This window comes from Phocoena phocoena, chromosome 4 (assembly GCF_963924675.1).
Source record: "Phocoena phocoena chromosome 4, mPhoPho1.1, whole genome shotgun sequence".
In the NCBI taxonomy this organism is placed as follows: Eukaryota; Metazoa; Chordata; class Mammalia; order Artiodactyla; family Phocoenidae; genus Phocoena; species Phocoena phocoena.
Genome location: NC_089222.1, coordinates 107,812,530 through 107,825,038, shown reverse-complemented (window position 1 = coordinate 107,825,038; position 12,509 = coordinate 107,812,530).

Here is a 12,509-nt window from a genome sequence, read left to right as displayed (position 1 = left end):
ATTGATCTTTGCTATCATTTCCTTCACTTCTTTTTCATTTATTTCTGATCTGATTTTTATAATTTCTTTCCTTCTGCTAACTTTGGGGTTTTTTGTTCTTCTTTCTCTATTTGCGTTAGGTGCAAGGTTAGGTTGTTTATTCGAGATGTTTCCTGTTTCTTAAGGTAGGATTGTATTGCTATAAACTTCCCTCTTAGAACTGTTTTAACTGCATCCCATAGGTTTTGGGTCGCCATGTCTCTATTGTCATTAATTTCTAGGTATGTTTTGATTTCCTCCTTATTTCTTCAGTGATCTCTTGGTTATTAAGTAGTGTATTGTTTAGCCTCCATGTGTTTGTATTTTTTACAGATCTTTTCCTGTAATTGGTATCTAGTCTCAAAGTGTTGTGGTCAGAAAAGATACTTGATACAATTTCAGTTTTCTTAAATTTACCGAGGCTTGATTTGTGACCCAAGATATGATCTATCTTGGAGAATGTTCCAGGAGCACTTGAGAAAAATGTGTATTCTGTTGTTTTTGGATGGAATGTCCTATAAATATCAATTAAGTCCATCTTGTTTAATGTATCATTTAAAGCTTGTGCTTTCTTATTTATTTTCATTTTGGATGATCTGTCCATTGGTGAAAGTGGGGTGTTAAAGTCCCCTACTGTGAATGTGTTACTGTCGATTTCCCCTTTTATAGTTGTTAGTATTTTCCTTATGTATTGAGGTGCTCCTATGTTGGGTGCATAAATATTTACAATTGTTATATCTTCTTCTTGGATCGATCCCTTGATCATTATGTAGTGTCCTTCTTTGTCTCTTGTAATAGTCTTTATTTTAAGGTCCATTTTCTCTGATATGAGAATTGCTACTCCAGCTTTCTTTTGATTTCCATTTGCATGAAATATCTTTTTCCATTCCCTCACTTTCAGTCTGTATGTGTCCCTAGGTCTGAAATGGGTCTCTTGTAGACAGCATATTGGGTGTTGTTTTTGTATCCATTCAGCCAGGCTGTGTCTTTTGGTGGGAGCATTTAATCCATCCAGGGTGTTGTTTTTTTATCCATTCAGCCCTTCTGTGTCTTTTGGTGGGAGCATTTAATCCATTTAATCCATTTAATCCATTTAGTTCTTCTAGGTTCTTGTTAAATGTTTCTTGTATTTCCTCTATTCTATTTCCAAGATTTTGGATCATCTTTACTATCATTATTCTGAATTCTTTTTCAGGTAGACTGCCTATTTCCTCTTCATTTGTTAGGTCTGGTGGGTTTTTATCTTGCTCCTTCATCTGCTGTGTGTTTTTCTGTCTTCCCATTTTGCTTATCTTACTGTGTTTGGGGTCTCCTTTATGCAGGCTGCAGGTTCGTAGTTCCCATTGTTTTTGGTGTCTGTCTCCAGTGGCTAAAGTTGGTTCATTGGGCTGTATAAGCTTCCTGGTGGAGGGGACTAGTGCCTGTGTTCTGGTGGATGAGGCTGGATCTTGTCTTTCTGGTGGGCTGGTCCACATCTGGTGGTGTGTTTTGGGGTGTCTGTGGCCTTATTATGATTTTAGGCAGCCTCTCTGCTAACACAACACAATGGGTTTTCTTCCTGTCTTGCTAGTTGTTTGGCATAGGGTGTCCAGCACCGTATCTTTTTGGTTGTTGAGTGGAGCTGGGTCATAGCGTTGAGATGGAGATCTCTGGGAGAGCTTTCACCATATGATATTACATGGAGCTGGGGGGTCTTTTGTGGACCAGAGTCCTGAAGTTGGCTCTTCCATGTCAGAGGGACAGCACTGACTCCTGGCTGCAGCACCAAGAGCCTTTCATCCACAGGGCTCAGAAAAAAAGGGAGAAAAAGAAGGAAGGAAGGAAGGAAGGAAGGAAGAAAGAAAGAAAGAAAGAAAAAGAAAGAAAAAGAAAGAAGGAAAGGAGAGGATACAATTAAAAAAATAAAGTAAGATAAAATAAAGTTACTAAAATAAAAAATAATTATTAAGAGAAAAAAAATTTTTTTAAGTAAAAAGAATACAAAAAACAAAAAACCGTACAGACAGAACCCTAGGACAAATGGTGAAAGCAAAGCTATACAAAATCTCACACAGAAGCATACACATACACACTCATAAAAAGAGCAAAAGGGGAAAAAATATATCTTGCTCTCAAAGTTCACCTCCTCAATTCGGGATGTTTCGTTGTCTATTCAGGTATTCCCCTGATGCAGGGTACATCAAGTTGATTGTGGAGATTTAATCTGCTTCTCCTGAGGCAGCTGGAGAGATTTCCCTTTCTCTTCTTTGTTTGCATAGCTCCCGGGGTTCAGCTTTGGATTTGGCCCCGCCTCTGCATGTAGGTCGCCAGAGGGCATCTGTTCTTCGCTCAGACAGGATGGGGTTAAAGGAGCAGCTGATTAGCAGGCTCTGGCTCACTCAAGTGGGGTGCGGGGCGAGCCTGCGGCGGCAGAGGCCAGCATGACGTTGCACCAGCCTGAGGCGCACGGTGTGTTCTCCTGGGGAAGTTGTCCCTGGATCACAGGACCCTGGCAGGGGCGGGCTGCACAGGCTCTTGGGAGGGGAGGTGTGGATAGTGACCTGTGCTCACACACGGGCTTCTTGGTGACGGCAGCATGCCTTAGCGTCTCATGCCCCTCTCTGGGGTCCGCGCTGATAGCCGTGGCTCGCGCCCATCTCTGGAGCTCCTTTAAGCAGTGCTCTTACTCCCTTCTCCTCGTGCACCAGGAAACAAAAAGAGAAGAAATAGTCTCTTGCCTCTTCGTCAGGTCCAGACTTTTTCCCGGACTCCCTCCTTGCTAGCTGTGGTGCACTAACCCCTTCAGGCTGTGTTCATGCAGCCAGTCCTGTCCCTACGATCCGACTGATCCACCGAAGCCAGAGCCTCAGCTCCCAGCCCCGCCCATTCCGGTGGGTGAGCAGACAAGCCTCTCTGGCTGGTGAGTGCCGGTCAGCACCGATCCTCTGTGCGGGAATCTCTCCACTTTGCCCTCCGCACCCCTGTGGCTGTGCTCTCCTCCGTGGCTCCGAAGCTTTCCCCCTCCGCACCCCACCCCCGCCCACCGCAGTCTCCGCGAAGGGGTTTCCTAGTGTGTGGAAACCTTTCCTCCTTCATAGCTCCCTCCCACTGGTGCAGGTCCCATCCCTATTCTTTTGGCTCTGTTTATTCTTTTTTCTTTTGCCCTACCCAGGTACGTGGGGAGTTTCTTGCCTTTTGGGAGGTCTGAGGTCTTCTGCCAGTGTTCAGTGGGTGTTCTGTAGGAGTTGCTCCACGTGTAGATGTATTTCTGATGTATCTGTGGGGAGGAAGGTGATCTCCGCATCTTACTCTTCCGCCATCTTCCCCCTCTCCCTGTGAACTTTTTAATGATGGCCATTTTGACTGGTGTGAGGTGATACTTCTTTGTAGTTTTGATTTGCATTTCTCTAATAATTAGTGATGTTGAGCATTAAGATTGCTTTCTTTTTTTTTTTTTTTTTTTTTTTTGCGGTATGTGGGCCTCTCACTGTTGTGGCCTCTCCCATTACGGAGCACAGGCTCGGGACACGCAGGCTCAGTGGCCATGACTCACAGGCCCAGCCGCTCCGCGGCACACGGGATCCTCCCAGACCGGGGCATGAACCCACGTCCCCCGCATCGGCATGCGGACCCCCAACCACTGCGCCACCAGGGAAGCCCTAAGATTGCTTTTTTAATCCACCTTCTAGTTTATCTCACTTCTCTAGGAAAATTGCTGAAGACGTTGCTATATATGATAGTACAATAATGTTTTAAACATATTACTGCAACCTTTTTCTAACTTTTAAAAAAGTAGATAACAATAATTATAACAGCTAATATTTCTTGAATGTTTACTATATGCCAGACATTACACTAAACATTTTATGTATGTTTTCTAATTTAGTCCTCATAAAGCTATTTGAGATAGGGACTATTATTTTCCTTTGTACAGTGAGAAAAATGACACAGAGTGTTAAGAAATTTGTTTAAGTTAACAAAATGAGTAAGAGGCAGGGCAACAATTCCAAATCTGAGATAGTGACTACTGAGTTCAAACTTTTAATCTATTAAAGCCTCTAAAGATACCAGGTTGATCAATGTTACAATTAATTTAATCTTAATCATTTGTTTAAATGCATTTACCTAGGTCCCATCCACCCAGGTAGGACTGGGGCTAGGTATGGAAATAAAGTAAAATTGTAATGAGTTGTTATCAGGAACAAATAAATTGGACCTACATTGTTGAGTATATTGGTGAAGAAAATATTCTCCCAGTACACTTTTTTGTTTCTCATTCTTTTTTTTTTTATTTTTTCTTCTGGGTTTCTCATTCATTCACCATATGTTAACTTTACTTATTCCTTCCTGGGAAAGTGAGGCGGTAATTAGTTTTTCAATCAGATGAGTAATATTCTAGAAAAGATTTAGGCATAACTAATGTAAAATGTTTCACTCAGGAGAGGGTAACAGGGTTAAAAAGTATTTTCATGAAAATTCTACGTAAGATGAGTCAGTGGGTCAAAATGTAGATACTTTTACTAGTTTTTAAACTGCATCTTCATTTGACCTGGTTTCTGATTTTTACTTCTCAGTGTACAGGGATTTTGACTGTGTTTGCTCTGTGGAGTATCTCAGTATTTGCTGCTGTGTAACTGTCCCTCTTCATGTGGCACATTACAAACTAGTGTGGGTCAGGGTGGAAAGGCAACTCCAGATACTCTATTTGCAAATCTGAAAGAATATTATTTTTTACCTGATTTAATGAAGCTTCATTTTCCCCTCTCTCCTTTCTTCTTGAAATACAAATACAGTCTTGAGCTTTCCTGTGGACATGTGGATAAACATAACTCATTTGCCACCAAAACAGAGTACAGCTTTGTACAGCAATTAGAAATTATTTTAAACATTGCTACTTTAAGTTTATATCCTCATTTCCGTCATAAATTATTATAATACTTTTTATTTTATCTAAAGCACATCTTATCCAAAAGGTAGGATCTTCTGGGATTCCATTCATTCAGTTGTTTCATGTCATTCTATTATGTTAATAAAATTGGTATTTACTTATTCTACAGCTCCTGTGTGGGGGTTTAGAGGGGTGTAATCAAAATCCCAAGGTTTGTGGCTTCTTACAGGTTTCTAAACAGAAAAAGTCTATAATAAGGAGAAATACAGTGATCAGTGTGTAACAGTTAGACATTTAGGGGCATTTGCAAACAAGTGCTGTAAGGCTAACAGCTAAATTACACTAAAAATAATTTCAACTTTATATTTCAAGTTAGATAGAGTGATGGTTATATATTTTCAATGGAAAAAAATCCTTTGACCTGACAGCATAATACAACATATTTATCAGTAGCAAAGTATAATGTTAAAGGCTTTGGAGGTTATCAGAGTACCTGGGTTTTGGTATCTATTCTACTTATTTCCTCTTCATAGCAGTAAAGTAGGGGTAAACCTATCAGTACTACCTACATCATAGAGTTATAGTGATCAAAAGAATATATGAAAGTACTTTTAAAACCACCAACTAATATCTAGATGTAAATCTTTATTAAATAAATAAGGTACAGTCACAGAGCCAGGAACGTGATATTTAGTAATGAATAAAATGTGCCCTTGTTCTGAGCCCATGCCAGTGATCTATGTGCATGGAAAAAAATTCGGTAATGGTATTTCTTTTATGCTTTATCTTACCAAACATCCTTGGAAAGAGAGTAAACCAAGTATGTTTCTTAATTTGATAAATTTTTATTGAATGTGTTTACTGTGCTAAGATATAATGGGGAGAAAAAAAGGTAAATATAGTCCTTAGTTTTTCTTCATGGGACTTTTACTCATTCACTCATTCATTCATTCATTTATTCATTCCTTCCTTCAACATTGTCAGGGATGGCTGCAAATATATCAGTGGAAAAAAAAACTAAGTTATACACTTTTACTCATTCACTCATTCATTCATTCATTTATTCATTCTTTCATTCAACATTGTCAGGGATGGCTGCAAATATATCAGTGAAAAAAGAAGTAAGTTATACACTGTAGTGTGTTACAATGTGGTAGGTGTTTTGAAGAAACAATAAAGCAGAAGAATGAGACAGGAATGCTTGGAAAAGTAGAGAGGTTGTTCTAATTTTGAACAGGGAGATCAGAAAAATGGGACATTTGAGGAGAGAATTGATGTTGAGGGACCAAGCCGTGTGGATATCTGGGAGAAGCATTCCAGGAAGAATCAGCAAGAGCAAAGGACTTAAGCCAGTAAGATACTTAGCTTATTCAAGGAACGTTCAACAGCCCTGTGTGGCTAGACAAACCTGAGCTTAGAATAGTAAATAAGGGAGAAGGTCATAGAGAGAATGAGGACCCAAGTCATAAGGATTTTTGTTTTGCTCCAAGTGAGATGAAAAGCCACTGGAAGTTTGAGCAGAGGAGAGACATGTGCTGATGTAATTGTAACAAGATCAGTGTGGATGCTCTGGTGAAAATAGACTGCAATGATTGCCCTTGGAAAGATTTTTCAAGAAGTCAGGGGACAGATCATAGTGACAGGTCTAGAGTCATAGCAATGGAGGTGATTAGAGTGGTCTTTGCAAATTACATCTAGTAGAATTTGCTGACTGAAGTAGGACATGATCTAAAGGATGAAGTGCATGATGATTTTCATGTTTTATTTGCTTATTTTTGTTTTTGCCTGAAAAACTGGAAAGACAGATACATTTACAAGATGGAGATGACTGTGGGAGGAACATGGTAAAATAATGGGAACTCAGTTTCAAATATGTGAAGTTGGAGATGCCTCTTAAGCATCCAAGTAAAGAAGACAAGTAGAAATTGGCTATATGAATATGAAATTCAGGAGAAAGTGCTACACCATAGGTAAAAGATCTGGAAATTGTTATCTATGGATAGTACTTAAAGCTATAAGATTGGATGAGCTCATCTAAGACATGGATGTAGTTAGAGTAGAAAACAAAAACCTCAGGACTGAGTTCTCAGGTATTCAACCCTTAAAGAGATCACACACATAATGAGATAAATGCAAGTGATTCAGAGAAGAAGAAAAGAAAATAAATGAAGAAAATATTTTCAAAAAGACAGTGATGTTCAACTGAGTTAAGTGTTCTTGATCTATGAGAACTGGGGATTTACCATTGGATTTAGCAATGTGGAATCAATGGGAATCTTGGGAATTGCCATTTAGTATAAAATATAGAGATTAATCAAATATTCACCCAAAGGAATGCAAATTCACTACTGTGAAACAATGGTACAATGGTGTAATGTTATCTGATTGCAGCAACATTTACCCTAGTAAAAGAAGGTTGTGGGGAAGACTTCTTGGAGGAAGTGATGATCAGGAGAGAGCTGAAAAGCTAGTTAGAACTAAGTATACAAAGAAAAAAGGGAAGAACATTCAAAGTCAAGGGAATGGCAGCAGGAGACTAAGAGAAAGCCAATTGTAGTTACTGTGGAGGAATCAATGGGATTCAGGGTCAAAGTGAGAAAGAATATCAAATCAAAAATATCTTTATTACGACCAGTGTCCAGGAGCTTACCTCCTATGTTTTCTTCCAGGAGTTTTATGGTTTCAGGTCTTACATTCAAGTATTTAATCCATTTTGAGTTGATTTTTGTTTATGGTATAAGATAGGGGTCCAGTTTCATTCTTTTGCATGTGACTGTCCAGTTTTCCCAACACCATTTATTAAAGAGACTGCTCTTTCCTATTGTATATTCTTGGCTCCTTTGTCAGAAATTAATTGATTGCATATGCATGAGTTTAGTTCTGGGGTCTCCATTCTGTTCCATTCTATGAATCTTTTTTCTTTTTTTTTAATGACAATACCATACTGTTTTGATTATTAGAGCTTTGTAATATACTTTGAAACCAGGACACATGATACCTCCAGCTTTGTTCTTCATTCTCAAGATTGATTTGGCTATTCAAGGTTGTTTGTGGTTCTATACAAAGTTTAGGATGGCTTGTTCTATTTCTGAGAGAAATGCCATTGGAATTTTGAGATGGATTGCATTGAATCTATAGATTGCCTCAGGTAATATGGACATTTAAACAGTATTAATTCTTCCAATCCATGAACACAAAATATCTTTCCTTTTATTTGTGTCCTTTTCAATTTCTTTCATCAGTGTCTTACAGTTTGCAATGTACAGACCTTTCACCTACTTGGTTAAATTTATTCCTAAGTATTTTATTTTTTTTGATGCAATTGTACATTGAATTGTTTTCTTAATTTCTCTTTCTGATAGTTTGTTGGTATATAGAAACTCAACTGATTTTTGTATATTGATTTTGTACACTGCAACTTTACTGAAATTTTTCATTAGTTCTAACAGATTTTTGGTGGAGTCTACTATATGTAATACCCCACACAGTACCTTGAAGTTTCCCTTACAGAGTTTTGAGGTTTTCGTTTGTTTTTAGTTTGTTTGTTTCTATTCTAAGAACAATGGAGAGCCATTTAGGGGTTTTAAAAGTAAATAGGAATGTGGATGGTAGGATATTCTCATGCTTATAATTTAAAAGAGATTACTGGATGCTCATGAAGAACAAATTAGAAGAGATCGCTGTGGATGACAAGAGACAGGTTGAATTGTCTGGGAAATTGCAGTAGTCCAGGGAGAAATATTGGCCTAGAGTGTTTAGTGGTAGCATCAGACACATGTGAGAGAATAGAAAATCCTTTCAAGAATATAGTTGAGGGACTTCCCTGTTGCCACAGTGGTTAAGAATCTGCCTGCCAATGCAGGGGAAACAGGTTTGAGCCCTCATCCCAGAAGACCCCACATGCTGGGAGCAAGTAAGCCCGTGTGCCACAACTACTGAGCCCGCACTCTAGAGCCCACGAACTACAACCACTGAAGCCACATGCCTAGAGCCCATTCTCTGCAACAAGAGAAGCCATCACAATGAGAAGCCCACACATCACAATGAAGAGTAGACCCCATTTGCTGCAACTAGAGAAAGCCTGCACACAGTAACGAAGACCCACCATAGCCAAAAATAAATAAATTCATTAATTTTAAAAAATCACACTTAAAAAAAATAAAGAATATAGTTGAAACATTCAGCAGAAAAAAACCTCAAACTGAATCATGAATAAAATAAGTACCTGTAAATATTTATAAAGTGTTTAAAATGCTTTACTATTCTTCATTTCTCTTCATTGTCATTAACACTGCATACCTAAAAGCAGAAACCTAGAATGGCAGTTCTTATCTTGTTGTCAGCCCATAGAAAAGCACCTTTATGTTGTATTGTGGAACAGAAGTGGAAGTGAAGGAAAATTGTAAATTGTGTTACTGGAAAAATATTAAATAACATCTTTAAATTTTTTTTTAATTTTTTAAAATTTTTATTGAACTATAGTTGATTTACAATGTTGTGTTAGTTTCTGCTGTACAGCAAAATTAATCAGTTATACATATACATATATCCACTATTTTTAGATTCTTTTCCCATATAGGTCATTGCAGAGTATTGAGTAGAGTCCCATGTGCTGTACAGTAGGTCCTTATTAGTTATCTATTTTATATATAGTAGTGTGTATATGTCAATCCCAATCTGTCTCCCCCCCTCTTTCCCATCCTGGTAACCATAAGATTGTTTTCTACATCTGTGACTCTATTTCTGTTTAGTAAATTAGTTCATTTGTACCATTTTTTTAGAGTCCACATGTAAGCGATATCGTATGATATTTGTCTTTCTCTGTCTGACTTACTTCACTCATTACGGCAACCTCTGGGTCCATCCATATTTCTGCAAATGGCATTATTTTGTTTTTATGGCTGAGTAATATTCCATTGTATTATGTACCACAACTTTTTTATCTGTTCCTCTGCCAGTGGACATTTAGATTGCTTCCATGTCCTGGCTGTTGTAAGTAGTGCTGCAGTGAACACTGGGGTGCATGTATCTTTTTGAATTATGGTTTTCTCTGGATATAGGCCCAGGAGTGGGATTGCACATCTTAATTAAGTATATTCTAGTTGTTGTTGTTGTTGTTTTTTAACACGACAGAATAAAGTTACTTTTGCATTTGATTATTGAGTATAATTCAATATGAGGTTATTTTAGTGACATCAACGCAGTAATAATTTGTGTGGCATAAGCTAATTTAACTCACTACTTACGTGTTTTTCATTTCTGGCCAAACAAAAGCTACCTACTGTCAGAGTAGGATTCCAAATTTTCTCCATGTAATGTGTTTTCTTCAAGATGGGATAATCATCTGATGGGCATTGGGTTCACTTAAGAAACATGCTATTTAGATAAAAGGCATGAATACTGTTTGGCTTGAGCAATTACCAAATAGTTCATAAGCAACTATCTTCCATCTCAGCCAAAAGTCATCTTGGAAAAGATGGTCAAATCTCTTGGCTACCTAACCAGAGTATGAGAATTCCGGTAATATATTCACAATAGCATGTGAACTAGTTTGTGATAGCATATTCAAATGGAAACTGGGTGATAGGGAGCTAATACCTGTGTATAACAGGATAAGGCTTCCCTAAAAATAGAGATATTTTATGTAATCTGATGTTTGACTCATTGAAAAGTGGAAATTTGTTTATCTACAAATAAAAAGTTACTCTTCATGCAAGAAATAGTTTCTTCCTTATAAAACTGGGGGATAAATTTAGATTTAGGTGAAATATAGCTATATAGTTAAAGATAGGTAAATTTTAAAACTCCTTATAAACCTTTTGGAAAGTGTCAACAAAAGTTTTGGAATTTTTCACATGCAAATCTTAATACATCTGGCATAACCAATAGATGATTTCAGCATGATAATTTGACTCCATATTTGTTAGAGCAAAATACGTTTACTGAATATTTCTTCTATAGCTATTTCAATCATCATAAATCACCTCATCTCCTTTTATTTATTTATTTTTTTTGGTAAAACAGACAAGTTGGGAGAAGCCAAGTTTTAAAAAGTCCTACTCATTTATTTAAGGAGATTCCTTAAAAGAAAAGAAAAGAAAACACATATAATCACAGCCTAGTAAGAGATACACTGAAAGAAAGCATTCCTTATAAACTGCAGTTGTTCTCTTTCAAAATGTAGCAACTATAAATTAATTCATTCACATTTAATTATCCTTCTATTCATTTCCAAAATATTTGTTGAATTTATGTGTAAATTACTAGTCAAAAATAGTGATAGTATATTTTATATTTTAAATTAAAATCTAAAATCTTAAGACATATCAGTCTCAGTGATTCAAAATAAACTATATGTAGCTGCAAAAATGAATATGTGTTTAGGATCTAATTTTAAAAGACTACATAATGATTTTTGCAAAAACTTTTCCCCAAAAAGTAAACATCACAGTTTTGTCCTAGATTATCCAATTTATCATTGACTTCCCCTTAGCATAATGGAATGAAGATTGCATTATCAGTTTATATATTCTATTATTAAACTTATTAAACTTTGACTAGTATTGATTTACATACAAAACATATTTTGAAGGAATAGAGTCATGCTGCTTTTGTTGTTGAAAAGTTCTCTGTAGTCTTAAAAGAAACTGCCATCTTGAAATAGATTGGAATATGGGCAGTAAGTTTTAAGATGTCAATCATATTATCACTTCTAAAACTGGTAGAAGATGACTACACTAAGATATATTTTATGTTACTGAGGTTTAAACAAATTAGACAGGATTTGTTTACTTTTAAAATTATATAACTGCCTCAGCTTCATCAATAATTTGTATAAATATACATGACAGATCCAAAATTAACTTGGACATATAATTGAGAAAGAAAAAGGTAATTTAAGGGGAAATAATAAAGTGGCTGGAAAATGAATAAGCTGACAATAAAATTATTGAAAGTACATATAAAATGTACATTGCATTCATTGTGGGGAACACAATGTCAGAGAGGGCTCTTATTTTGAAGATAATAGAACTATTTTAATTTTAAATATCAAAGCACTTTTATTTACAGGTGAGGAAGCACTGGGAATAGATAAAATTAAACAATTGCCTAAATATGAATAAAAAACCCAGCTACCTCATGAGACAGTCTATTACGGGTAATAGAAAAAAAGAAAAACAAAGACCTGTCAGAAAATCAAAATTTTAAAAATGTGAATTCTTATCAAATCCTGTGACGTGACGCCCAAGCCTGCATTCAAAGCAATTATCTATTTATTTCAGTTATTGAGAGTCATGTGCAAAGGGCAGATGTGATCTCTGTTATGAGATGGAAACATTTAATTCTTACTCTTACAAATAGATTTAGCTTAATCAGCTAGGTTTATCTTGGAAACAGCTCTGCTATCTGTAAAGTGTGCTATTGCTACTCACTATAACTTATAGAATGTTTTACTCTTCCAATAGATAAATAGTATGTTCTGGTTGTATGCCTTGTCCCAATGACAGCTGTAATAGCATTTGGTCCAAAAGCTTAAGTCGTAGATCAGGTGTAATGAACTTTTCCTGACAGTGTGGAGATCACATAGCTCACACTTTTCCACACTAATTCCAGAGGTTTGCTT